This window comes from Adiantum capillus-veneris, chromosome 27, assembly GCF_014529385.1.
Source record: "Adiantum capillus-veneris isolate H3 chromosome 27, ASM1452938v2, whole genome shotgun sequence".
Lineage (NCBI taxonomy): Eukaryota > Viridiplantae > Streptophyta > Polypodiopsida > Polypodiales > Pteridaceae > Adiantum > Adiantum capillus-veneris.
The window spans coordinates 76,594,487-76,620,125 of record NC_140957.1 but is presented as its reverse complement, the minus strand read 5'-3'; the positions used below and the strand labels follow the sequence as shown (position 1 = coordinate 76,620,125).

General features: G+C 40.3%; 1 pseudogene across 1 annotated transcript; it reads right to left on the bottom strand.

Moving 5' to 3' along the window:
• Nucleotides 1-240: 240 nt before the first annotated feature.
• LOC147422222 (IN2-2 protein-like) lies at nt 241-4,673 on the bottom strand (annotated as a pseudogene). Its single transcript, XR_015186778.1, has 6 exons — nt 4,434-4,673; nt 3,913-4,238; nt 3,683-3,785; nt 3,525-3,548; nt 715-859; nt 241-455 (listed from the first exon to the last, which is right to left on the bottom strand). The product of XR_015186778.1 is annotated as an IN2-2 protein-like (transcript).
• Between the last annotated feature and the right edge of the window lie 20,966 nt (nt 4,674-25,639).

Sequence of the window (25,639 nt, the reverse complement as noted above, 5' to 3'; positions counted from 1 at the left end):
ATGTAGTCGATCCATGGCCGACTCCTCTATTGTGTGCAACACTCTTCACAACTGCCATCTGTACTCGACTGGCAATCCTTCAACTTCTGGTGACCTTGCCTTGCAGTCCTCTTTGCCGACTCCTCCTTCCACTGCATATAGCGCAACCAACTACTCCTAATGATGGCGCCACCACCTTTCTCTACTGCTCCAATCCCCTCCATTTCTGGCGGCCTTGGACACTTCCCTCCATGTGCTCTCTTATTGTAGCACTCGTTGCACTTCAACACCTCCCCAATATGGCAGCCTCCCCTTTGGGGGCTTTCCCTTGCTCACGCTGTCTCCTCCTCCTGCAACAAGCAACCTCAGCCTCTCTGAAGCCCCCTCTGTAGTGCCACCCTCTTTGGTGTCCTTGGCCCTGGCTTGGTCGACAGCCCTGCCACCTCTTGGCTCCTCAAAACTCTTGTGGCGCTGCCCTTCAACACCTCCTCAATATGGCAGCCTCCCCTTGCTCACCACCGAGCTCCAGTCAAATGGACTACCCCTCGGCCTTCTCCTCCAGTTGCAGCCCCTCATCGACTACTGGCCAGCCCCACCTCTAGCGGCCCTTCTGCCAACCTGCACCTGCTCACGGCCCATGTCACCTGCTCTCCCATCCTCCCCGATCACACAGCCATACAGATGGCGCTCTTCGTGCTCACAGCCCTCCTCTTTCCACTCTCGGCCACCCGCTACCTGCTACCCCTCCACCTGGCTGCCATGCTCTCCACCCAGATGGCGCCACCTCTGGCATGCCGGGCAGATGGCCTCTTCTATACTCGGCCTCCTTTCCTGCTACCTGCAGTGGCGTCATCCTGCCAAATGCTCGTTTTTTTTTTTCCTGTTAATTTTAAGCTTTACTTTTTTTAAAAAAAATTCCTTAGTTCCACTTCTCACGCCTCCCACTACCGATGGTCGAAAAGACTTATAAGTCTTTTTCTCGTCTGCACACCGTTCAATTTCCGAACTCCACCGAAACTTCATGCCTAGCTCCCTTTCATGCGGCTAGAAAAGGACCATCACTCTTTTAAGCCAAGCTGATGATCATAGGTAGGACCGACCATGAGCTTCGAGCTCTGTATGCCATAAAACTCCACAAAAAGAACCATTTTTTGTGCCGATGACCTCAAGATCTCTAGTAACTTCAAGCCGCAGTCGCTTGTCACAAATGTCAAAATTGAAAAATTAACATCCACCGATCTCCAAGTATCCTCAAATCTCGAAACTCACCCAAATAGCGCAAGTACTAACATACATATCATGGCCTTTGGTCTGCTAAACGCCACATTTGGTATACACATCCCAACTGCATTTCGCGACGATTTCCATCGAGCTTCAACACTTTGAAGCCTCCCATCCTGGCAAAGCTTCGGAACAGCATTCGACCAACTTAGAGCCACATTTAGCATACACATCATGTAGCACTTGTTCCAGGCTACATCTAGTACGTGCCCAAGTATTCAGATATCCTCCTGCAAAGCTTCATGCACCTGCTCCTGGCATTTCCATGAGCCGACCATCTTCAGCTATACCAACGTGTTCCCATTTCAAAGATGGAAACAATAAGGTACATCTGCAATCATTATAATTAATTGTTTTTTTTTGCATCATATGGATCCAAATATTGTCTTCTCACATAAGGTTTTGCAAGAGAGGGTGTCTATAAATGACCCATGTAGTTATGAGGCGATCAATTACTTGGATTCTAAATACACACTATGTAAAGTCTATATAGGATGAAGTAAACCCACCTGCATGGCAGGAAGGGAGTGTTTTCTTTCTATTAGTTTTTGTGCTAACCATGCAAATAAAGTTGTTGTATGAAAACATGAGTGATAAAGTTACTGTGGTTATTGTGAGATGGCCTTCGTTAGTTATGGGGATGAAAAATTGAAAGAAGTGGAGCGATGACATAATTCGACACTAGGAGCTTGGGGGACATTGAGACCATTCGCATACCTAGTGTTGTTTGCATGCCATAGAGACAATTATTTGTGGGCATGTACAAGTATGAGAGGGATAGTTGCTCAATTCGTTAGTTCATCATTGCAAGGTTTGTGAGGATGTAGGTTGTGTGGAAGAACCCTTTCATGGGTGGGTAACCTAACCTATGGCACTTTTTTCAAACTAAATTTAAGCTATGTTTGTGGGCTGTTTGTGATTTCTGGACATGTTGTCAAAGTGTAGTAGGAAGCTATGGTTATAAAACTATTTCAATGCCTGGGAATTAAATTAGCAAGGCTGGTGCGTATGTAGATTATGTGTTTAAGAAAGCTGTAATGTTTATCCAATGGGGCTAGCTAAGTTGGAAGAGGGTTGGACTTGCATCACCAACAGGTTCAATCCCCACTAAGCGCCCTTGGCAGTATCTTAAGGCAAAGGATGGTCCCAGGTGCCCAGCCTAATGCACGACGTTGGTGGAATAAAAATAGCTGACTTGTCAGTACTTAAAACAAAAAAAAAGGGAACCCACCACGTAAAGGAACAAGATAGTGGGAGCATTGTAACAAGGGTTGTTATCATACTATCGTGTAATAAAATTTGGTATGGTTTCTTTATTGTGTACTACCATTCATATCGTATGATTCAGATTTGTAGGACGTGTCTTTCAAATAACTCCCAAGAACCACGTTGACCACATAGTCACAAGGAATGACCATTTTTAGGTCTGTGGTCCCTGTTCCTATCTCCCATTCCAAATCCGTGTTTCGTGTTTTAGACATGAGTATCCATAAAAGGGAATTACATTTCATGCATGTTGCCATTCCAATTTCCCATTCCGGGTAGCTATGCCATGTCATACTGTACGGTATGTTGTGTGACGTGTCGTATGGTCATACGGTACAATTGTAGAGATATGGAAACTTCCATGATTGTTACGATCAACATTCCACAATTGGAATGATGTTGTTGAGTTGCAGTATGAAGAAAAAACAAAACTCTACTCTGTATTCTGCAATGTTGGAAAGCCTTCATGTAGAAAACTCTAGTCTGTATTTGAAGGTTTATGCAGTTTTGATTTCTGGTCTTGGTAGGTTACCTCTTGATCCCAAAATTAGAGGTGAACTTATCATCATTGGGAGTGCATAGTCGTTTGGTTGGGTAGAGAGGCAGAGTAGTGAGGAATTGTTGTGATGGCATGTCGGTAGCTTGCCTTCACAAGCTTCTAGTAACTGGAACTTGGATGCTTCCATAGTCGCATCAACTTGCAGCAAGAGAGATGAAAACACAAAAGCAAGAGAGATGAGACATCAACAGATGTGCATCCTCATAATGCCCTCGTGAAACAAAGCCACAATCTCCTCCACCTCTGCTTTGCTCAACTTCACATCAAGGGCACCCACATTTTCCTCGAAATTCTTGACGCGAGTTGTGCCGGGAATGGGTACGACATCATCCCCTTGGTGCTGAACCCAAGCAAGTGCGAGCTGTCCTGGCGTGCACCCTTTTCTTGCAGCCAACTCTTGTAATGCTTCAAACAAGATCTGATTGTTTTCAAGATTTACTCCCTGCATCCTTGGCTGCGCAATCTACACTTTCAAGTACCGTGCACACAGGCCCATCAATAAAAGGAAGGAATTGCGATGAGTTTTAACGTATAGATTGCACACAGACTATTCAGCATATAAATGATTCTGCAAGCTTATCGAACAGCACAACATACCTTGCGGAAATCTGTTTCTGTTGCGTTTTCTAGGATTTTTGCACCAGCTGAAAATAACCCTCGACCAAGAGGGCTATACACAACTATTCCAATCCCGAGTTCCCTGCAATTAATGTGAGGAAAGGAGCTGTGTGAAGTGACAGTTTTATTCTTTCTGTCAACCACGATCAACACAGCATGCATCACACACATACAAGCGTGAAGAGTAGATGAAAAGAAACAAGGATCACCTGCAGGTGGGTATGATGTCTTTCTCCACATCACGCGACCACAAAGACCATTCCAGTTGGACGGCACTTGCATGAGCCCGCCGTATGGTTGATGCTGAAGCCTCGGATAGCCCCAGATACTTCACCTTTCCTTCCTCCACTAGCTTCTTCCGCCTGAAAAATACGTGTATTGCTGCATTCTACATGCTGGTGTGATTAAAACATGGCACTTCGACAATCGGAACGTTGTAATCCACATTAAGCACGTATGCAGGATCTCCATTGACGCCATATGTGCCGCCAAACTTTGTGGCAAGCTGGACTTTATGTCTTATGCCCTTGAGAGCCTGTATACATACATTAAGAACCAAATGATCGATTACATGCGCACACAGACAAATGTTTGTAGGTTTCAACTACATTGGAAGTGGGTAACTATTGACAAGCTAGTGAGCGCGCATCAACAAATGCATACAAACACTGGCTCAATCAGAATACAACATGCCACCTTAAATCATGAGAAAACAATACAGAATGAATACCTTGCCCAGGAGGAGCTCGTTGGTGTCGAGGAAGGTGATGCCGGAGTGGACGGCGTGGTGAATGAGCGCGATCATGTCGGCGTCAGGCTTGGGGAGACCATATAAGAAGGAGGACATCCCCATACATCCCAGGCCCTGAGCGGAAACGTGGAGGCCCTGCGACCCCAAAGGAACCGACTTAACAGCAGGTGGAGCCATGTAAAATGCAGCAGGTGAAGAAATTCTGTAGATAGCAGGCTGGCCGTGTGTAGTGATGAGAGGAGAGCTTTTACAGCACAGGCACGCTTCGACAGGCTTTATAAAGGACGGGGGCAAGGGGTAGAGTCGTGTCGTGGGCCGTGACATCACAGTAGCTCCTCTCCAAAAAATTCAAGCAGGACTTCGTTACGTCTCTTATATGTTGCCACGATTTCAAATAATTTGGAATCTTGGGAGATGCTTTCATTTTCTTCACTTTAGAAGGGAAGGAGAAAAGGCATGGTCGTGTCTCGCAGGCAGGACAGCGAAGAACGTGGCTTGTAGCAAGCAGACAGAGTAGGAGAATGTGATGCGCGAGTGGAAGAGCTATGTGTGCTGGACAACGACGATTGCGCTAGGGAGGACACGTGGGTGGGCAGAGGACCGCGGGCTTGCTTGTTTTATAACAAAGGGGCAAGCAATGTCACAAGCACCTGGTGCTGGTGCACAAAGGATGCTTCCTGATTGCGGTGTGTCAGGTTCAATTCTCGCTGACAAGTGTTTCTTTTGGCCCTTGGACTCGACAACCTACAGAGCTTGAGATGGAATATAGTGCGATTCCATTTTATAAATTGGGAGATGAACCAAAATGTGGCACCCATTGTGAAAAATAAAATAAGCAAGAATCCTCTACGATACTGACTGGCGTGAGTACATCCAGGAGCGAGCAACATTAAGGCCGCTCGAGGGATAGAGTTGCCGACGAGCGAGCACATTGAGCTTGTGAGAGCACACACAAAATCCAGGTGTAGCAGGGAGGAGCAGGGGGAAGGCCTGCTCTGTGGCAGTCATTTGCCCTGCTCCATGCGAGCAGGTAGTGGATGTTCACCTTTTCATTATTGAACGAATTTCCATCGTCGCCAGCCTCGCAGGGATGCTAGATTGGTTACATAAGCATTCATAATCTTGCAGTCCTTCTGTTTCCAGGTTTGAATCCTCGACTCTCCCTTTTAAAAGGTAGCAATCCTAAGGTAGTAATTCATAATCTTGCAGTCCTTATGGTTCCGGGTTCGAATCCTCGACTCTTCCTTTTAAGAGGTAGGAATCCTAAGGTAGGCATTGAGAGGCAAGTAGGAGGAATCTCGTAAGCAAATGAATAAAAAATAGAGCACGAGCCACTGTGAGGCCTTATCCCACTCCTTTTGTAGCTTGGAGATGAGCCAGTATGACTTAGTGAGGGCTGTTTAAGAATTCTAAGCTTGGCTGATAATAAGTATAGAATCGATGGATATATAAACCACCATGGAATTTGGCACGAGGGAATAAGGAGAAGAAGTAGAAGTAGCCGGAGTTTTACGAAGAACGAGAAGTAGAAGGAGAAGGTAAACAATCCCAAGAGACTCAGGGATTTTTCCTATGAATTGACCTGAAGATTCAAAGTATAGAGAAAGAATCGAGATAATTGAACCAATGTGCGTGGGATACAACCCCAAGAGATTCCAAAGTCTAAATTTTCGATGCCTGATGTAGCCCGTAGAAAAATAGAAACATTCGATATCTGTAGCAGTTTCGAAGATAAAGCAAAGATAATTCCAGAAAGATTAGTCCGGAAAGGAGATTGATTGGTGTGTGGGAACACGCCACAGGAGAGAGAATTTATTTTTCCTCGGATACATGCGCGGACCCATTACTCGCAGTTGAAACAACGAGTGAACTCTCTCTCTCTCTCTCTCTCTCTCTCTCTCTCTCTCTCTCTCTCTCTCTCTCTCTCTCTCTCTCTCTCTCTCATTGTGCATGATCAGATTAGCGTCGTCTAGTGACCTAGTTCTCTCTCCTTTGGTCAACTTGTGGCCACACTTACACATCTATGTCCCTAACTCCCTATCTCTCGCTCATGCCACCATCCAATATAGAAATAATATCCACCCCCTGTTACCAACAACCCATGAGTCACTTTGTTTGTTGCTTTCTCTGTCATCATTTGTACACACTCCATCAACTCTTTCTCACCAACCAGAGTCGCCATGCAAGCTTGGAGCCATAGAAGCACAACCACACACGTACATCTCTCTCTACAACGACGGTTCAACATCTCTCTCTCTCTCTCTCTCTCTCTCTCTCTCTCTCTCTCTCTCTCTCTCTCAGTTGCTTGGTATTGCTTTCTAACAACCCGCTCTCTCCACCAGTGATCCCCACATATTCGAAGGGGGCATATTGCGCATGCCATCTTCAATTCGCAAAAGAACCACTATGTAGATGGCTAAGACAGTCTCACTGGGTGGGAATCGGCTCCTGTGAGATGAACAGTGGATCAGTCAGTAATTACCACGGTAGTTACCACAGCAATTCCCAAGGCATATAAATAGGACCCATTACATTGTAATCGGGTTGGCAATTGGGTTGGCATTTGTCGGTTGTACCTCTGCTTAGCTTTTGTCATAATCCTTAGTTCTCGAGCTGTTCTTGAGCTACATCATCTTTATCTATAATCTTTCATCTATAATCCTAAATACAGAAGTCCAGTATGCTCCAGTCATACATACTTTGTACTCATTCTCTTTGAGTCTGAATCTGAATCTGAATATGAACATCATTCTCAGTACTTTAGTCTGTTTCTCATTCCAGTAGATGTATTCGAGTTCAATTTCTATTTCCTTTTCCAGTCTACTACTTGAACTAACACATCACCCATAGCTGTAAACTTCTAACACTGGAATCAGCTATCTAAAGAGATCAACTCCAATTCCATTTTGGCGATCACGGTGGCTAGAGTTGTTGCTCGTTGACTAGAAAAATCATCTCCCAGTTTGAAGTTTTTCAGCTGCAATAATGGCACCCAATACGAGTCATTGCCAGAAACCATCCTACCGTGTTGACCCTATTCCTGAGGAATCAGAAAGAGACTCTGACCCCAAGCATGAGGTGGTGACTGACACTAAGGCTCAGGAGGAGCACAATCAGGCTGATGAGGCACAGGACTCACAGCATTCTAGTCAGTCCAGACGCAGAAGGGCAGAAAGAGAAGCATGCAAGGCTAAAAGTTCTCGGTCCAGGCAGGGGGACAAGGGCGCCAAAGGCAGTAAACGAAGTCGCCATACTTCCAGTAGAGAGGCCACGTCGTCAGCCTCACAGGGATGCTCAATTGATTACGTAAGCATTCGTAATCTTGCAGTCCTTCTGGTTCCGGGTTCGAATCCTCGACTCTCCCTTTTCAAAGGTAGGAATCCTAAGGTAGTAATTCGTAATCTTGCAGTCCTTATGGTTCCGGATTCGAATCCTCTACTCTTCCTTTTAAGAGGTAGGAATCCTAAGGTAGGCATTGAGAGGCAAGTAGGAGGAATCTCGTAAGCAAATGAATAAAATAGAGCACGAGCCACTATGAGGCCTTATCCCACTCCTTTTGTAGCTTGGAGATGAGCCAGTATGACCTAGTCAGGGCTGTTTAAGAATTCTAAGCTTGGCTGATGATAAGTTTAGAATCAATGGATATATAAACCACCAGGAAATTTGGCACGAGGGAATAAGGAGAAGAAGTAGAAGTGAGTTTTATGAAGAACGAGAAGTAGAAGGAGAAGGTAAACAATCCCAAGAGACTCATGGATTTTTCCCATGAATTGAGCTGAAGATTCGAGTATAGAGAAAGAATCGAGATAATTGAACCAATGTGCGTGGGATACAACCCCAAGAGATTCCAAAGTCTAAATTTTCGATGCCTGATGTAGCCCGTAGAAAAATAGAAACATTCGATATCTGTAGTAGTTTCGAAGAAAAGGCAAAGATAATTCCAGCAAGACTAGTCCGGAAAGGAGATTCATTGGTGTGTGCTAACATGCCACAAAGAGAGAAGTTATTTTTTCTCGGATATATGCGCACACCCATTATTCGCAGTTTAAACAATGAGTGAAATCTCTCTCTCTCTCTCTCTCTCTCTCTCTCTCTCTCTCTCTCTCTCTCTCTCTCTCTCACACACACACACACACACACTCTCACTCTCTCTCTCTCTCTCTCATACTCTCTCTCCCTCTCTCTCTCTCTTTCAATGTGCATGATCAAATTAGCGTCATCTAGTGACATAGTTCTCTCTCCTCTGGTCAACTTGCGGCCACACTTAGAGATCTAGTAACACCATATTAAAGAGTTTGAGACTTTAGAGAAAATTTGGAAATCATCAATGTCGTGAAGATTTGGCCATATGGACAGATCTCAAACTATTTCTAAGGGCCAAATACTTCCACAAGGTAGTACTTGCAAATCTCTTCCGATCCATGCTCTCAAAACTTTGGCTAAGATTTGGCCATGTCGTCAAATCTTAAGCTCAATTTGAAAGTGGGAATCCAAGAAGTCCCAAATTCACTAATATGATGTTTAGTCCCTGACTCCCTATCTCTCGCTCATGCCACCATCCGACATAGAAATAATATCCACCCCCCGTTACCGGCCCACAACCCATGAGTCACTTTGTTTGTTGATTTCTCTCTAACCATTTGTACACACTCCATCAACTCTTTCTCATCAACCACAGTCGCCATGCAAGCTTGGAGCCATATAAGCACAACCACACACATACATCTCTCTCTACAACGACGGTTCAACATCTCTCTCTCTCTCTCTCTCTCTCTCTCTCTCTCTCTCTCTCTCTCTCTCTCTCTCTCTCTCTCTCTCTCTCTCTCTCTCTCTCTCTCTCTCAGTTGCTCAGTATTGATTTCTAACAACCCGCTCTCTCCACCAGTGATGCCCACATATTCGAAGGGGGCATATTGTGCATGCCGTCTCCAATTCGCAAAAGAACCACTACAACTGTCTCATTCTCTCTCATTGCAATAGCCCCAGCCACCATGCACACTCCCAAAAGACCAACCCTCAGCATTTTATGATTGTCTTGGCCTTCATTGCATTCAATAGACACTGCCTTTTGTCTTTTGACCGCCAACCCTTCCCAACAAATCTGCCATTTTTTGCAAGCCATGCACATGCTGTGTCTCCAATTATTTCTATATTGTATTCTTTTATATTTTGATCTTCGCACACTTATTTCTATTAATCACTCAGAAACTTGCAGCTATAATTACCGTTATAGCCATACATTTTACAAACCATATCTGCCATAGAACATAGACAGTAAGACACTTTGGTTGTAGCATCACACAAAGGCACCCTGACTTTCAAGACGAGCACGAGCTCTCACACCACAAGCTCCATCCCCGTCTCAATCTTTGGCAAACTCCACAGCATTCGATCTCTCTCCCTCGTTGCTCATGAAGATACGCACATACACATGCACATACTGAGGCGACCTTCTTCAAACTAGACCACCCTTCAAACAACACGTCTCCCTTGTTGCTTGCTGTAACATTTAATGGTCTAGTAACTTGTGTGTAGCGGACAATAGCATGAACATAGTGAGCATTTTATTAGATTAGATTCCTAATGAGAATAACAAGAGTGCTTGGGTGGAAAGAGCAACAAAAAGTATAACACCTAGTTAGATAGCATGAACAATACTTCAAAAGAGAGAGAAATTAAGCAATTGACAACAGTTGAGGACCGGATTTGCATGGATCCGGTCCCCCCTCCAAAAGGCTTTGTATTATGGTTTCTCCCATCAAGAGAGACATTTTACAATACAATCCTTTGTGTCCCTTCAATACTAGCTAGTGCTATGAAGATGGAAACTTCAGGCACTAAGCACAACACTTATTAAACACAACATCAATTTCCTCACGGTCTCAGACCCAAGACCTCACACACCTTCGAAGATGGTGAGAGCTAGCGGGGTATGAGAGTAGATTGAGAGGAAGAAGGAGTATTCTTATGAGAAAGATGTACATCTCCTCACATAATCTCTCATATTAGCATAGATTAGCTTAGTAATTATCATGGTAGAGGAGATGAGCATGCATTGAAGCTTGGCTCTGGGTTGGATTTGCATCACAAAGCCAAGAGTAGTTGGTGTAGGACTCCCTTCTCACAAGCTTGGAGTACGTGGTAAGCTTTCCATCAAAGCTTGAGAAGGAGAGAGAGAGTCTTCTTCCTTCACACATAGATTGTGTGTGTGTGTAACTCAATAATGCCTTTGAAAAATCATCCCCCTATCTCTCTTGGTCGACCCCTCTTGCTATTTGCTCATCCTCACACCTCATTAGATCTCCCCAGCCCTAGCGAATGGAAATTAAGCAGCATAAGTGATAGTCTTCTGACATGTGTCCCCCTTTCCCCTTTTGTGAGAGCTTTAGGTAATTACTTAATTCAACTAAACTCTCATTAGACCCCTTTGCCTCTTGAACAATAGGAATCAGGCAAGCCATTGGGCTGCTGAATGCTCATTGGACCCCCTGGGAGAATGTACAATAGTATTCTAGAGAGCTTAATTCTTATTGGTTCTTTTATTAAGTGTTTTTAAATTAATTAAACTAGATTTACTCTAGCCTATTTCTCATTGGTCCACCTCCAAGGCCATCGAATAGGAATTGAGTACACCTTGTGGGCATCTGGGCTAGGGAGCTGACATGTGTCCCTCATTTCCTTTGTGTACAAGGAGCTTGTGTGTGTGCGTGTGAGTTTCTCTCTCATCTCCTACTTCTAGGGCTCGCCCCCTCCTATGTAGGGATGGTTGAAGACTTTTGGGACACACACAAAAAATCCAATTTCCCTAGGCTTTTGACCTTTGGACACAACCTTTGAATTTTGGAACCTTAGCATTTTGGAAGTCTTAATGGGCTGAACCCTAAGGTCTTTGGAGCCCATTGTTGCACATAGCTCTTTTGCAGATGGCCCCCCCTTTGGATCCATATTTTTCGTCCTTTGGATCCCTATTGTGGCCAGTCTGCTAACTTAACCAATATTCTAGATTTTTCTCCCCTGGCACTTCCCCATATTAAATGATCAGTTTAACATGAGAAATCATTTAGGAGAATTAAATATTAATTATAATGACATTAACTCTCTCTTGAAATCATAGTCGTCCTCTGCTATGGGGTAGAGAAGATAAAGCATATTCATTAGTCCTTTTTCCTAGCGGGTAGAGGATCCCTATGTTACCCTACGATATCGTTCCAGAATGGATGACTAGTCCATTTGGCGCTTGAGAGCCTAAGCTACCGCAAGCATGTTTGCACATTAGTCCTATCAATATTCCATAGTAGAGTGACAAGCTCTACTTGGTGTTTGGGAGACATCGTCTCCGCAAACTTGATCTAAGCATGCGTACTACTTCATTTTTGTGCACAATAAAGAAAAAGAGAGTCTTATAAGACAAAAACTTTGTTGGCATTTTAAACATTTGTACATTTGCTTACTCTTGGGAAGCATTGTAAGCATTGACAAGGTTTAGGTTATCCTTTAATTGTATGCCTTGCATCCATCTAGCATCTTCAAAAGGATAATTCTTAAACTTAATAAGATATCGTCAGATAGTCTTACCGCCTCTTAGTACCTTGTCTTCATGTCGGAGAATAGACTCGGGCTGCAACACATCTTCTTGGTCCTCGATCTCCGGTGGGTCTTCAATAGTAGGTTCTTGAGGTGGCTCTCCTTTGTAAGGCTTTAATAGGCTCACATGAAAAGCACATGTATGAGCCAATGGCTGGGAAACTTTAGCTGATAGGCCATCTTGTTGATTGGCCTAAGAATCTGGAAGGGAGCATACTACCTTTTTGCTAAGTTAGCATAGTACTTTTGGTGTCCCGTAGGATTCTTGCTCGTCATGTGCCTTAATCGAGCCTTGGGAAATTTGAGTAAGACCCAATCATTTTCTTTAAAGGCTTGGGCTCTTATGTGCTTGTCAGTAGCAACCTTTTGCCTTTGCTGTGAGATAGAGATAGCATCCTTAATCCTTTGGAAAGATTCTTGTAGGTCTCGGCTATACTCATCCGTAGCAAAGATCTTTCCATGTACCTTAAGTAGCAAGGGACTTTTTGATCTTCCCTCAATTACCTCAAAAGATGCTTTTCCCGTGAAAGTATGTACAGTGTTATTGTAGGCATACTCCACTAAAGGTAAGTACTTCTCCCATTTGGATGTTTGATCTACTTCCGTTACATAGGCTTTTAGTAGATCGAGAATTATTAGGTTAGCTATTTCACTTTGGCCATCCGTTTGCGGGTGATAGGCCAAAGAGAAATTTAGCCTTCTTCCCAAATTCTCACAGAGACCCTTCCAGAAATTACTGGTCATTCTAGGATCTCTATCCGACACTATCGACATTGACAAGCCATGGTACTTGAAGATTTGTGAAATGAAGAGGGTTTCCATTTGATGGGCTTTGATAGTCTTTTTGACAGGTATAAAATGAGCTTGTTTACTGAACCTGTCTACTATCGTCCATATTCTCGTATTCCCATGGATAGACTTAGGAAATCCAAAGATAAAATCCATGGATATGCTCTCTCATGGTGAATTATGGATTGGCAAAGGTTGAAGCAATCCAGGTTGCTTCCCTCTATCAAACTTCGTCTTTTGGCATATCAATAGAAATATGTTTCAATCCCCTTTAGGGTAGATTGAATCCCTCTATGCCCTACATAAGGAGGAGCATGAGATTCTTACATTACTTTCTCACGTAGTGAGCTAGTAACACATAGTCTATTGCCATAGAGAAGATAACCATCTTGTAAAGTAAATGGTTCCTCTTTCTTCCCCTAGTGCAAGGGCTGAAATCACATCTCTAAAATCGAGATCAATAGCATACTAATCTATCATAGAAGATAGATCATTGTGAGTTGCTATGGAAACCGCATTCACTCTCGACCGTCTTGAGAGTGCATCAGCCACTTGATTATGCTTGCTATCAATGTGAGCAATATGAAAATGAAATTGCAAAAGGAAATTTGCCCACGTCATTTGTTTGCCGAAGCACTTGGTCTGCGCCATGAAGTACTTAAGACTTTGGTAATCCTGTAAAGTCTCTACTTTCAAATTGCACACAAGTTCTATTACGCATTTGTATTTTTTTGAACCATCACTCCTTATTTAAGATATTCGAGTTCAAATTATGAATCGTAGGTTGAGAAAACCTAGAAATTAAAATTTACGCTACAAAATTCTGACATGTTTAGCTATATGAATCACTAACTAACTTATTGCAAGACTTATTTACTGATTGTAGAATTTTCTTTTACTACTGTAAAGTTAATATAAGACTGTAAAGTTTAACTTAAAAATGTAAAGTAAATTATCATTAAGGAAATAAATAAAATAATTATAAAGACAAAAGAATACACAGGGATGACAAATGAAGGCACATGGATCACATAGGAGGGGACAAAGTGGGACACACTGTCACATGAAAAAGGAGAGGCTACTCTTAACTAATCTTAATGAAGGGGGGCTTGTGTGGCCTTATCTTTTGATGATAATGACAAAGTGCTCAAGCTCATGGGTACCACAAGTGTACCAAAAACGCGGGTATGATTTTTGGAGGAAAAAATAAAAAAATATTTTTTTAATTTAAAAAAAATTTAAAAAATATTTTTTTTTTGAAAAAAAAGTTGAACGTTTTTCTTTCTGCTAAAAATAGAGCATCCATGCTCACACTTTAGACATAGAGATTGCCTCTATAGTGCTCACGAAGTGCTGCCACTTCTCTTAGAGAGAAGGCGTCCACAAACCACTAAGAGAGCAAAAACTCTAGTGGACTAATAAGGTGCGTATTAATTGAGCATTCAATTAGTTTTAAAAAGGATATGTGTGTATGTGTGCTATCTCCTACTCTAATCTCTCTAATAGATTAGTAAGATTCAATTAGATATGTGTGTGTGTGCTATCTATTACTCTAATCTCTAATGGATTAGTAAGATTCAATTAGCTTTAAGAAGGATATGTGTGTGTGTGTGTGTGTTATCTTTTACTCTAATCTCTCCAATAGATTAGTAAGATTCAATTAGCTTTAAGAAGGATATCTGTGGGTGTGTGTGTGTGTTATCTTTTACTCTAATCTCTCTAATAGATTGGTGAGATTCAATTAGCTTTAGAAAAGTATGTGTGTGTGTTCTCTTTTACTCTAATCTCTCTAATAGATTGGGGAGATTCAATTAGCTTTAGAAAAGTATGTGTGTGTGTTCTCTTTTACTCTAATCTCTCTAATAGATTGGTGAGATTCAATTAGCTTTAGAAAAGTATGTGTGTGTGTTCTCTTTTACTCTAATCTTTCTAATGGATAGTAAGATTCAATTAACTTTAGAAAAGATGTGTGTGTATGTTTTCTCTTATTCTAATCTCTCTAAGTATACCTACTCTCTCTAGTTAGTACATCTTCACTATTAACTTATATATTGTTAATTGAAAGCTAATACATAAGAGAACTCATCATATTCTTATTATACATGATGAAATTCTCATTCACCAAGTTCATTGTCAATTAGATTAAGTAGAATTTTGAATAATACTAAAAATTGATTTAGTTGAAGTATAGAATTGAAGTTAGAATTGGATTAGAAATGTCATGCATAAAAGTAATGCATTCCTAAACTTTCACTCGTAATTTACACACTTAATTTTTTATTAATTAAGATTAGAAAATATTTGATGTATAGAAATTAGATGTAGAACAACAACACTAAATGTGAATCCGAGTTGGCAAGGGTTCAAATTACAGACTCTCTTTGAAAACAAGGAGATTACTAGGGAAATTGATCAATTTAAAGTTCTAAGTGTATAACATAAGTGTAGTACAAAAAAATGGCTCCAAAGCGTGCTCGAACACAAGGCGCTAATGATCATGAAGCTCGTACAAGTAACGGTGGAATCCCTGCGGAAAATGCTATGTCTCCACCAATCAGACCAATCGGAGCTATGGTACAGGTTAGTATTGCAGTTTCAAGTTATGCATCATTGCATATGCGAGACCATAGGAATATATTATTTACCTTATGAAAAGAAAACACGGACCGAAACCACGGGGCTTAACCCCAAGAAACTCGTCATATGTTTGACAAGTAGGAGAGATTGTCTGGTTAAACTGGTTGCTATAGGAAAGAATGTTTGTCCAAAACCTTCGGTATGGTTTTTTTCAAGTCTCTCTACTTATTAGCGCTGGTATTATGTGGCAGTTGCCGAGGCGTGAGATGACGCCCAAGATGGCACCGCTGATGCTGTGGTGGGAGTACACCCAGATTAGCCCAGCTGGATACTGCAGTTTTGTTTTGCCGTGGCGTGAGGATGACGCCTAGATTGGCACCGCTGTTGCTGTGACGGGAGTACGTCTAGATTAGCACAACGAATACTTGTCGAGCGGTATGGGATTCTCATGAGGACAAGGTTTTCTATAAATAATGTATATACCGATCGGACATAATAGTGTTAGTAGAGATTCTTGAGTGAACTTAATCCAAGGGTTGTTGGTTTAAAATTGGACGACTTCTTGTTTGACAATTGTTTGTAATACTGTTTGAAGGGTTGTTTTAACGAATCAGTATCATAAATAAAATAAAGGAACATGTATGTTTTAACAGTGTGGTAGTAATTAGATAACAAAAGAAGGGTGAGTGTGGTGTGGAAAGTGGGAGAATGATACCCCGACGGTATCATTCTATGGACGGGTGGACCCGATGAGTCGGGTAACTTTCCAATGCTAGAATTTTTTTTTATTAGTCATAAATCTTAAAAGAGACAAACCTTGGGGGCTGTGCTTCTGAAACATGGAGAAAAAAGCGCACAGGTTGGTCACTCTAAGATTTATACTTTTAGGTATAATTGATTATAGATAGTTTTTAGATAGGGTTATGGTGGTCACGCTCCGCCATAGCGAGATAGGACCAATCCTTCACTAATGGTTCATGCATGCCCTTGGCTACGTAGTAGCTAAGGCAATGTCCGTTGGTTTTTCTTTCTCAGGATTGGAGACCTATCAAAGGTACTCCGCTCCTCTCAAAAAGGGGCTTGGACCCCACACTGGTATCAGATCCTAGGTTAAAGCTTGGGGAGATTTTTAGATTGATGTTTGGATATTGAAGGATGCGAATGTTTGAAATAATAGAAGAACCTAGAAAAATTGTTTTGAGTTTTTATATGGTATTGAAGACTGAACTTTCCTGGTACAGGAAAATGTTCATTCAGCCTACCAGAAATTCCAGGTGTTCACCATCATGTTTGAAAATGCATGCCAATCACCGAATTATCAGTTTCGAAAAAGGGTGATGATGATTTTGGATAGGGTGTTTGCACCACCTATTCCAAGGGTGCATAGAGGATGGGGTATCAACTGGAGTCCATCTGGAGGAATCTATACCATCGATGCTGACAAGATATGGTGCATGGATACCAACCTCAAGAAACTCCGATGGGCAGAGGAGTTAAAAGTCATCAAAGTTTATCTTTTCATTGGTACTAAGAATCCGGATGCTACCATTACCTTGGGAGGAGAAAAGATATCTCAGACTCAATGGGTCTATAACCAAGTTACAAAAGTTATCCATGGTGGTAGGATTCGACGCATATCTGTATCTCGTAGCTTTCAAGGGTCAAAAGAAACTTATTATTTTGATCCTTTAGCCTATCCTTTTATAGTCACTAGACTCAAAATATAGAGACATTACAATCCTTGTACCTAAAGACTACCATCCTTGGTAGTAAATAATGTGTATATAAATAAAGTTGGATTAATATTATCTTTTGTTTGTATTATTGTCTGATCAAGTCTTGCCTTAAAGTGGATTAAAGTTAGAGTATCCAATAAAGTTTCACTTAATCTATATTGCACAGAGTGCGGTGTACACATCTCTTCAAGAGAAAAAGCTACTTCTCAAGCAAGCTAAACTTCCCTCTTTCAAAGGGGAAGGAGCCCTAGTTGAGCGTGATGCAGAAGTGTGGCTCGAAGAGATGGAGGATTATTTTGTTGCTGCTGGTACTACTCCCGATAACCAAGCAATGTTGGCTATGTTTCGTCTCACGGGGGATGCCAAGCTTTGGTGGAAACAACACTACAAAGATAATCAAGTAGCTCAAAACACTCAAACTTGGGAAGACATTAAGTATGTTGTCAAAGGACGTTATCTTCCACCTGCACACGAATCCCTTAAGATGAATGAATTCTTCAACTAACGTTAGTTTCATCTTACAGTGGAAGAATACTACTCCAAATTTGTAACTCTTAGGCGCTATGCTCCGCCAATGACCGTAGATCAACAAGTAGCCCATTTCTGCCAAGGGCTAAATGCTCCTTTAAATACTCGCTTAGAAGCCATGAGGCCTGTAAATTTGCAAGATGCTCTTTTAAGAGCTAAACCCTTAGCTAAAGAGATGTCAAACTCTCAAAGGGTACGAAATGGAAATTTAAGGAATGCTGGAAGGAGAGGACGGTCTATGATGTGGAACCAAAGGCAAGTTCACCCAGTTCACCAAACTCATCCAATAGTTGCAGCTTCAGCAAATGGAGCTCAAAATGCAGATCTTAGATGCTATGAATGCAACGAGCTAGGACATTTCAGGAATGTATGTCCTAGGCGAGTCTCCGCAACAAATACACCTAATCGAGCTAGAGGACGAGGCCAAAAAATAAATCGTGGAGGAAGAAATGGAGGACAAGGTCGAGGGCGCGGAATGGCTGCCAGAGTCAATGCTATCATAGGAGAACCAACATTGGGAGAAGAACAAGAGGAAAGAGCAACTCTACATGCTGCAATTGATAACCCAAGAGTGCATTAGGAGGAGTCCTTACTCAAGAAGGAAGGCCTGTAGCTTATACTTCTCGGAAGCTTAGGATTCATGAAGTGAATTATGCTACACATGATTTAGAATTGCTAACAGTTATTCATGCTCTCAAGCTATATATGGAGACATTATCTATTGGGACGCAAATTCCAGTTGGTAGCAGATCACAAGAGATTTAAGTGGATTTTTACCCAACCTTACCTTAACATGAGACAGAGGAGATGGATAGAGCTCATGCACGAATATGATTTTGATATTAAATTTAGACCAAGTAAGGATAATGTTGTGGCAGATGCCCTAATCTGTAAAGCTTTTCTGGGGGCAATTTCCATGGCTAACAACCCCATTTTAGACAAGGTCTCCTATGCTGCTGTCAGAGATGTAGATTATCAGATGCTTGCTAGTATCCTACGTGAAGAGAGGGTATCATCAAATCAGCCTAAACCTCTACATTATTCCTTAGAAGATGGGAAAATTTACTATAGGAATCGACTATGCATACCTAAGGATTCTACCCTAAGGAATGCTATCCTATATGAAGCACACGATGGCCCAACTTCAGGACATCCAGGTTATGCCAAAACCATCAATGCAATTCGCAGAAGTTACTATTGGCAAGGTATGAAGGGTGATGTCCTTCGCTATGTCAAGCAGTGTTTGTCTTGTCAAAGGATTAAGGTAGAGAGACTAAAGATTCTAGGTAAATTACATCCTTTATATATTCCCCAAATGAAATGGGAATGTATTAGCATGGACTTTATCACCGGGTTTCCTTCTGTCCAAGCTGGATATGATTCAATCATGGTCATAGTCGACTTGCTTACTAAAGTGGCTCACTTAATCCCAGTGAAGACAACCTTTACAGCTTTAGATATTGCTCGTCTGTTTGTGAAGGAGTTTTTCAGAATTCATGGTTTACCCAAGAGGATTTTTAGCGATCGTGATGCCAAGTTTACTTCAAAGTTTTGGGTATCATTGTTTCAAGCTATTGGAACCCAGTTATGTTTTAGTACTTCTTATCATTCTCAAACTGATGGCCAAACTGAAAGAGTTAATCAAGTAATTGAAGACATACTCAGAGCCTACTGCAATAGAGAACCTCGCAAGTGGATTCAATACCTACCCTTGGTAGAGTATGCATACAATTCCTCTACTCATAGAAGTATTGGAATGACACCTTTTAATGCTCTTTATGGTCAAGAATGTTTATCACCTCTTAGCTTTTCTGACCCCACTATAAGGGTAGAAGCCTCAAAGAAAATGCTTGAAGAAATGGAAGCTCAAACCAAAGCTATTCGAAGGGATATTCAAGCGGCTCAAGATCGACAAAAGAAGTACGCCAACTTAAAAAGATCTGATCGGATTTTCAAAGAAGGTGACAAAGTTTTCTTACGAGTAAAGCCCAAAAAGAGCAATCTATCTCTCGGAAGGTATAAGAAGCTTAGCTACCGATATTGTGGACCTTACGAAATAATCAAGGTTGTAAGTGATCAAGCTTATAGACTAAAACTCCCTTCTCATCTCAAAGTGCATGATGTATTTCATGTAAGTCTGTTAAAACCTTATGTATATAACCCTGACCATGTCCTTGATGATGAGCAAATCATTTTACCTGCTCAAGATGTTCTACAACTCCAACCTGATACTTCCTAGAAACTCGGGAGAGAAATCTTAGGAATAGATCCATCAAAGAACATCTTATCTTATGGAAGGATTTCCCTATAGAAGATGCTACTTGGGAAGATGAAACATCCCTTCTTAAGGATTACCCTTCACTGTTCTTGAGATGAGGACATCTCAAATTCTAAGTTGGGGAGATTGTAAGGTCTCTACTTTCAAATTGCACACAAGTTCTATTACACATTTGTATTTTTTTGAACCATCACTACTTATTTAAGATATTCGAGTTCAAATTATGAATCGTAGGTTGAGAAAACCTAGAAATTAAAATTTATGCTACAAAATTCTGACATGTTTAGCTATATGAATCACTAACTAACTTATTGCAAGACTTATTTACTGATTGTAGAATTTTCTTTTACTACTGTAAAGTTAATATAAGACTGTAAAGTTTAACTTAAAAATGTAAAGTAAATTATCATTAAGAAAATAAATAAAATAATTATAAAGACAAAAGAATACACAGGGATGACAAATGAAGGCACATGGATCACATAGGAGGGGACAAAGTGGGACACACTGTCACATGAAAAAGGAGAGGCTACTCTTAACTAATCTTAATGAAGGGGGGCTTGTGTGGCCTTATCTTTTGATGATAATGACAAAGTGGTCAAGCTCATGGGTACCACAAGGGTACCGAAAACGCGGGTATGATTTTTTGGAAAAAAAATAAAAAAATTAAAAAAATATTTTTTTTATTAAAAAAAAATTAGAAAATTTATTTTTTTTTGAAAAAAAAGTCGAACGTTTTTCTTTCTGCTATAAATAGAGCATCTATGCTCACACTTTAGATATAGAGGTTGTCTTTATAGCGCTTACGAAGTGCTACTACTTCTCTTAGAGAGAAGGCCTCCACAAACCACTAAGAGAGCAAAAACTCTAATGGACTAATAAGGTGTGTATTAATTGAGCATTCAATTAGTTTTAAAAAGGATATATGTGTATGTGTGCTATCTCCTACTCTAATCTCTCTAATAGATTAGTAAGATTCAATTAAATATGTGTGTGTGTGCTATCTATTCCTCTAATCTCTAATGGATTAGTAAGATTCAATTAGCTTTAAGAAGGATATGTGTGTGTGTGTGTGTGTTATCTTTTACTCTAATCTCTCTAATAGATTAGTAAGATTCAATTAGCTTTAAGAAGGATATGTGTGTGTGTGTGTGTTATCTTTTATTCTAATCTCTCTAATAGATTGGTGAGATTCAATTAGCTTTAGAAAAGTATGTGTGTGTTCTCTTTTACTCTAATCTCTCTAATAGATTGGGGAGATTCAATTAGCTTTAGAAAAGTATGTGTGTATGTTCTCTTTTACTCTAATCTCTCTAATAGATTGGTGAGATTCAATTAGCTTTAGAAAAGTATGTGTGTGTGTTCTCTTTTACTCTAATCTTTCTAATGGATAGTAAGATTCAATTAACTTTAGAAAAGATGTGTGTGTATGTTTTCTCTTACTCTAATCTCTCTAAGTATATCTACTCTCTCTAGTTAGTACATCTTCACTATTAACTTATATATTGTTAATTGAAAGCTAATACATAAGAGAACTCATCATATTCTTATTATACATGATGAAATTCTCATTCACCAATTTCATTGTCAATTAGATTAAGTAGAATTTTGAATAATACTAAAAATTGATTTAGTTGAAGTATAGAATTGGATTAGAAATGTCATGCATAAAAGTAATGCATTCCTAAACTTTCACTCGTAATTTACGCACTTAATTTTTGATTAATTAAGATTAGAAAATATTTGATGTATAGAAATTAGATATAGAACAACAACACTAAATGTGAATCCGAGTTGGCGAGGGTTCAAATTACAGACTCTCTTTGAAAACAAGGAGATTACTAGGAAAATTGACCAATTTAAAGTTCTAAGTATATAACATAAGTGTGATACAAAAAAATGGCTCCAAAGCGTGGTCGAACACAAGGCGCTAATGATCATGTAGCTAGTACAAGTAACGGTGGAATCCCTGCGGAAAATGCTATGTCTCCACCAATCGGACCAATCGGAGCTATGGTACAGGTTAGTATTGCAGTTTCAAGTTATGCATCATTGCATATGCGAGACCATAGGAATATATTATTTACCTTATGAAAAGAAAACACGGACCGAAACCACGGGGCTTAACCCCAAGAAACTCGTCATATGTTTGACAAGTAGGAGAGATTGTCTGGTTAAACTGGTTGCTATAGGAAAGAATGTTTGTCCAAAACCTTCGGTATGGTTTTTTTCAAGTCTCTCTACTTATTAGCGCTGGTATTATGTGGCAGTTGCCGAGGCGTGAGATGACGCCCAGGATGGCACCGCTGATGCTGTGGTGGGAGTACACCCAGATTAGCCCAGCTGGATACTGCGGTTTTGTTTTGCCGTGGCGTGAGGATGACGCCCAGATTGGCATCGTTGTTGCTGTGATGGGAGTACGTCCAGATTAGCACAACGAATACTTGTCGAGCGGTATGGGACGCTCATGAGGACAAGGTTTTCTATAAATAATGTATATACCGATCGGACATAATAGCGTCAGTAGAGATTCTTGAGTGAACCTAATCCAAGGGTTGTTGGTTTAAAATTGGACGACTTCTTGTTTGACAATTGTTTGTAATACTGTTTGAAGGGTTGTTTTAACGAATCAGTATCATAAATAAAATAAAGGAACATGTATGTTTTAACAGTGTGGTAGTAATTAGATAACAAAAGAAGGGTGAGTGTGGTGTGGAAAGTGGGAGAATGATACCCCGACGGTATCATCTATGGATGGGTGGACCCGATGAGTCGGGTAACTTTCCAACGCTAGAATTTTTTTTTATTAGTCATACATCTTAAAAGAGACAAAGCTTGGCGGGTGTGCTTCTGAAACATGGAGAAAAAAGCGCACAGGTTGGTCACTCTAAGATTTATACTTTTAGGTATAATTGATTATAGATAGTTTTTAGATAGGGTTATGGTGGTCACGCTCCGCCATAGCGAGATAGGACCAATCCTTCACTAATGGTTCATGCCGGTGGCTACGTAGTAGCTAAGGCAATGTCCGTTGGTTTTTCTTTCTCAGGATTGGAGACCTATCAAAGGTACTCCGCTCCTCTCAAAAAGGGGTTGGGACCCCACAGATCCGTTCGCAGAATGAAAGGAGTCCCCAATAAATAGTGCTTCCATGAGTCTAAGACATGTAGAACTGCGAGGAGTTCCTTTTGATATATTCCTAGAGCTTGCTCAACAGGGTCGAGCTTTCGACGTTGATAGCCTATGGCGTGCCCTTCTTGGAGCAAAACATCTCCAAGGCAATTATCACAAGCATCACATTGGACCTCAAATGGCTTTGAGATATCCGGTAGTGTAAGCGCAGGTTGAGAGATAAGTTTTTCAAAAGCATTGTTCTCCTTGGCAGACAATGTGTACCGAACGTTTTTCTTTGTTAAGTCATGTAATTGTCTTGCTATTAGTGAGAACTTTTGTATGAAGCATCTATAGTATGCACACATACCTATAAATCTTTGTAGCTCATGAAGATTCCTTGGTTTAGGCCATCCTTTTATTACGTCTAACTTTGATGGATCCATTTGGATGCCATCTTGAGAGATAATGTGACCTAAATACTGAATCTCTTGTAAGAAAAATTCACTTTTCTTTTGATTAACATAAAGTTTATTCTCTCTTAGAACTTGAAATATTTGTTTCTTGTGTTCGTCTAATGAATTAGAGTAGATGATAATATCATCAAATAACACTCCAGTAAAGGTTCAGTGAGGCTTGAATGGCTTCTCCATAAAGCGATTGAATGTGGATGGTGCATTGGTCAAGCTAAAATGCATGACAATATATTCGTAAAGACCAAACGTGGTGCAAAATGCGGTCTTTACAATGTCTTGATCAACTATCCTTATTTGATGATAGCCACTTTTTAGGTCAATCCTAATGAAGTAGGTTGACCCTTGTAGCTTATCAAATAGGTATTCTACCCGTGGAACGGGAAACATATTTTTGATAGTGATCCTATTTAGTGCTCTATAGTCGACACACATATGATATGTGCCATCTTTCTTTTGCACTAGTAGCACAGGAGAACAATATGGAGATGAGCTAGGCCTAACCATGCCCTTCTCAACTAACTCATGCACTTGCCGCGCAATCTCCTCTTGTTGAGCTTGAGAAACTCTATAAGGAGGTTTGCTAGGCAGTGAATTTCCTGGAAGAAGTTCAATTGCATGGTCATCATTGCCTTGTTTAGGAGGTATCTCACAAGGGATGTCGTCAATAAAGACATCTTAAAACCCCTTGAGAAAATTGGATAACTCTAATTCCTTTTGGTTGTGTATATTTTCTTTTGTTAAAACATTAGGTTCATTTTGAGAGTCTTTAACACTAGGTTGGTAACCTAACAGGACATAAAAGTGTCCTTTCAGGGTTTTGAAAAAAACCTCCAAAACTATAGTAGATCCACTCATTTTGTAAACTCCTTTCATGAGGTTATAGTTCAAGGCCTACTACACATGGAAGAAATAAAAAACTTGTAAAATTTCTCATCTTTTGGTCACACCAAGCCTCCAAAGTTGATGGACCAGTGCATTTTCATCAAAACAGTCATTTCTTACGTTTTGTTGCATAAAAATAAGATTAGGGATTTTTGTAGGACTTGAGATAAATTCCCTAGTTAAATTCAATGGGTTGGTGATTAGAACATATGATTGCTTCTCTCTCACTATTTTTTGTTTTGCCAAAATAAATAGGTACAAAAAAGTTGAATTTTTACCATTCTGCAAACATATCATCAAAGTTTCTATAGCCACGCTCAATACAAATAATATATGCATGTTTTATTAGTTCCCTATTGTCCTTTATGTTCATAAGGAGCCATGGAGTATGTCAAAAGAATAATACATCTCTTACCAAGGGGAATCTTGGGGACAAAGATGAAGTGTTAAATACAGCAAACATGAAAAAACTGGGTTCAACATTATGAGTTGTAGAATCCCATAGAAACTATTCAATATCTAGCCAAATTTGATCCTTATGACTAGATATGGTTACTACCTACAAAATGCATGTAGTTGTCACAAGAAACTAACAATATTGAAAAAGCTATACTTGATATACTAGAGTGTTTCGTTTTCTTCTATAATTGAAAAAATCAACCATCGTTGTATACTATGCAAAATAGGATATTAGGTGCCCCAAAACTCAAGGAATGTTAGCTTTATGTTACAATATGAGACATAGAAAATCAAAAATGCATTTGGATATCATGAAATCCACCAAAAAAATCATAGAAGCGCTAAAATTGGCTAAAAAACAAGATTTGACAATTTTTGTAATTTGGTCATAACTTAAAACTTTAATATTTATTTCTCCCTAGAAGCATCAGGACATGTTGAGGACTACTAAAGATAGTTCTCTAGCATTATAGACCTCACAAACATGAATTCTAGAGTGGTATAGTTGCCAAAAGTTTTAAAAAGGCAAAAATTGGACCCGTTTTTTCACACAGTTTAGGTTGTGAAATGTTGTGCAAGGACAATGTTAAAGATGGAATTGATATTTCAAAAAAATGTCGAGTTTTTTTCAGCTCATGAGACAACTTTCTAGATAGATAACACCTCAAAGTCCATTTTGAAACTCTTGACATAATTCAAGGAAAATGGTCACTTAACAAGACATAAAAGTGTCCGAGGACATAAAAGTGTCCCATTACCAACCTA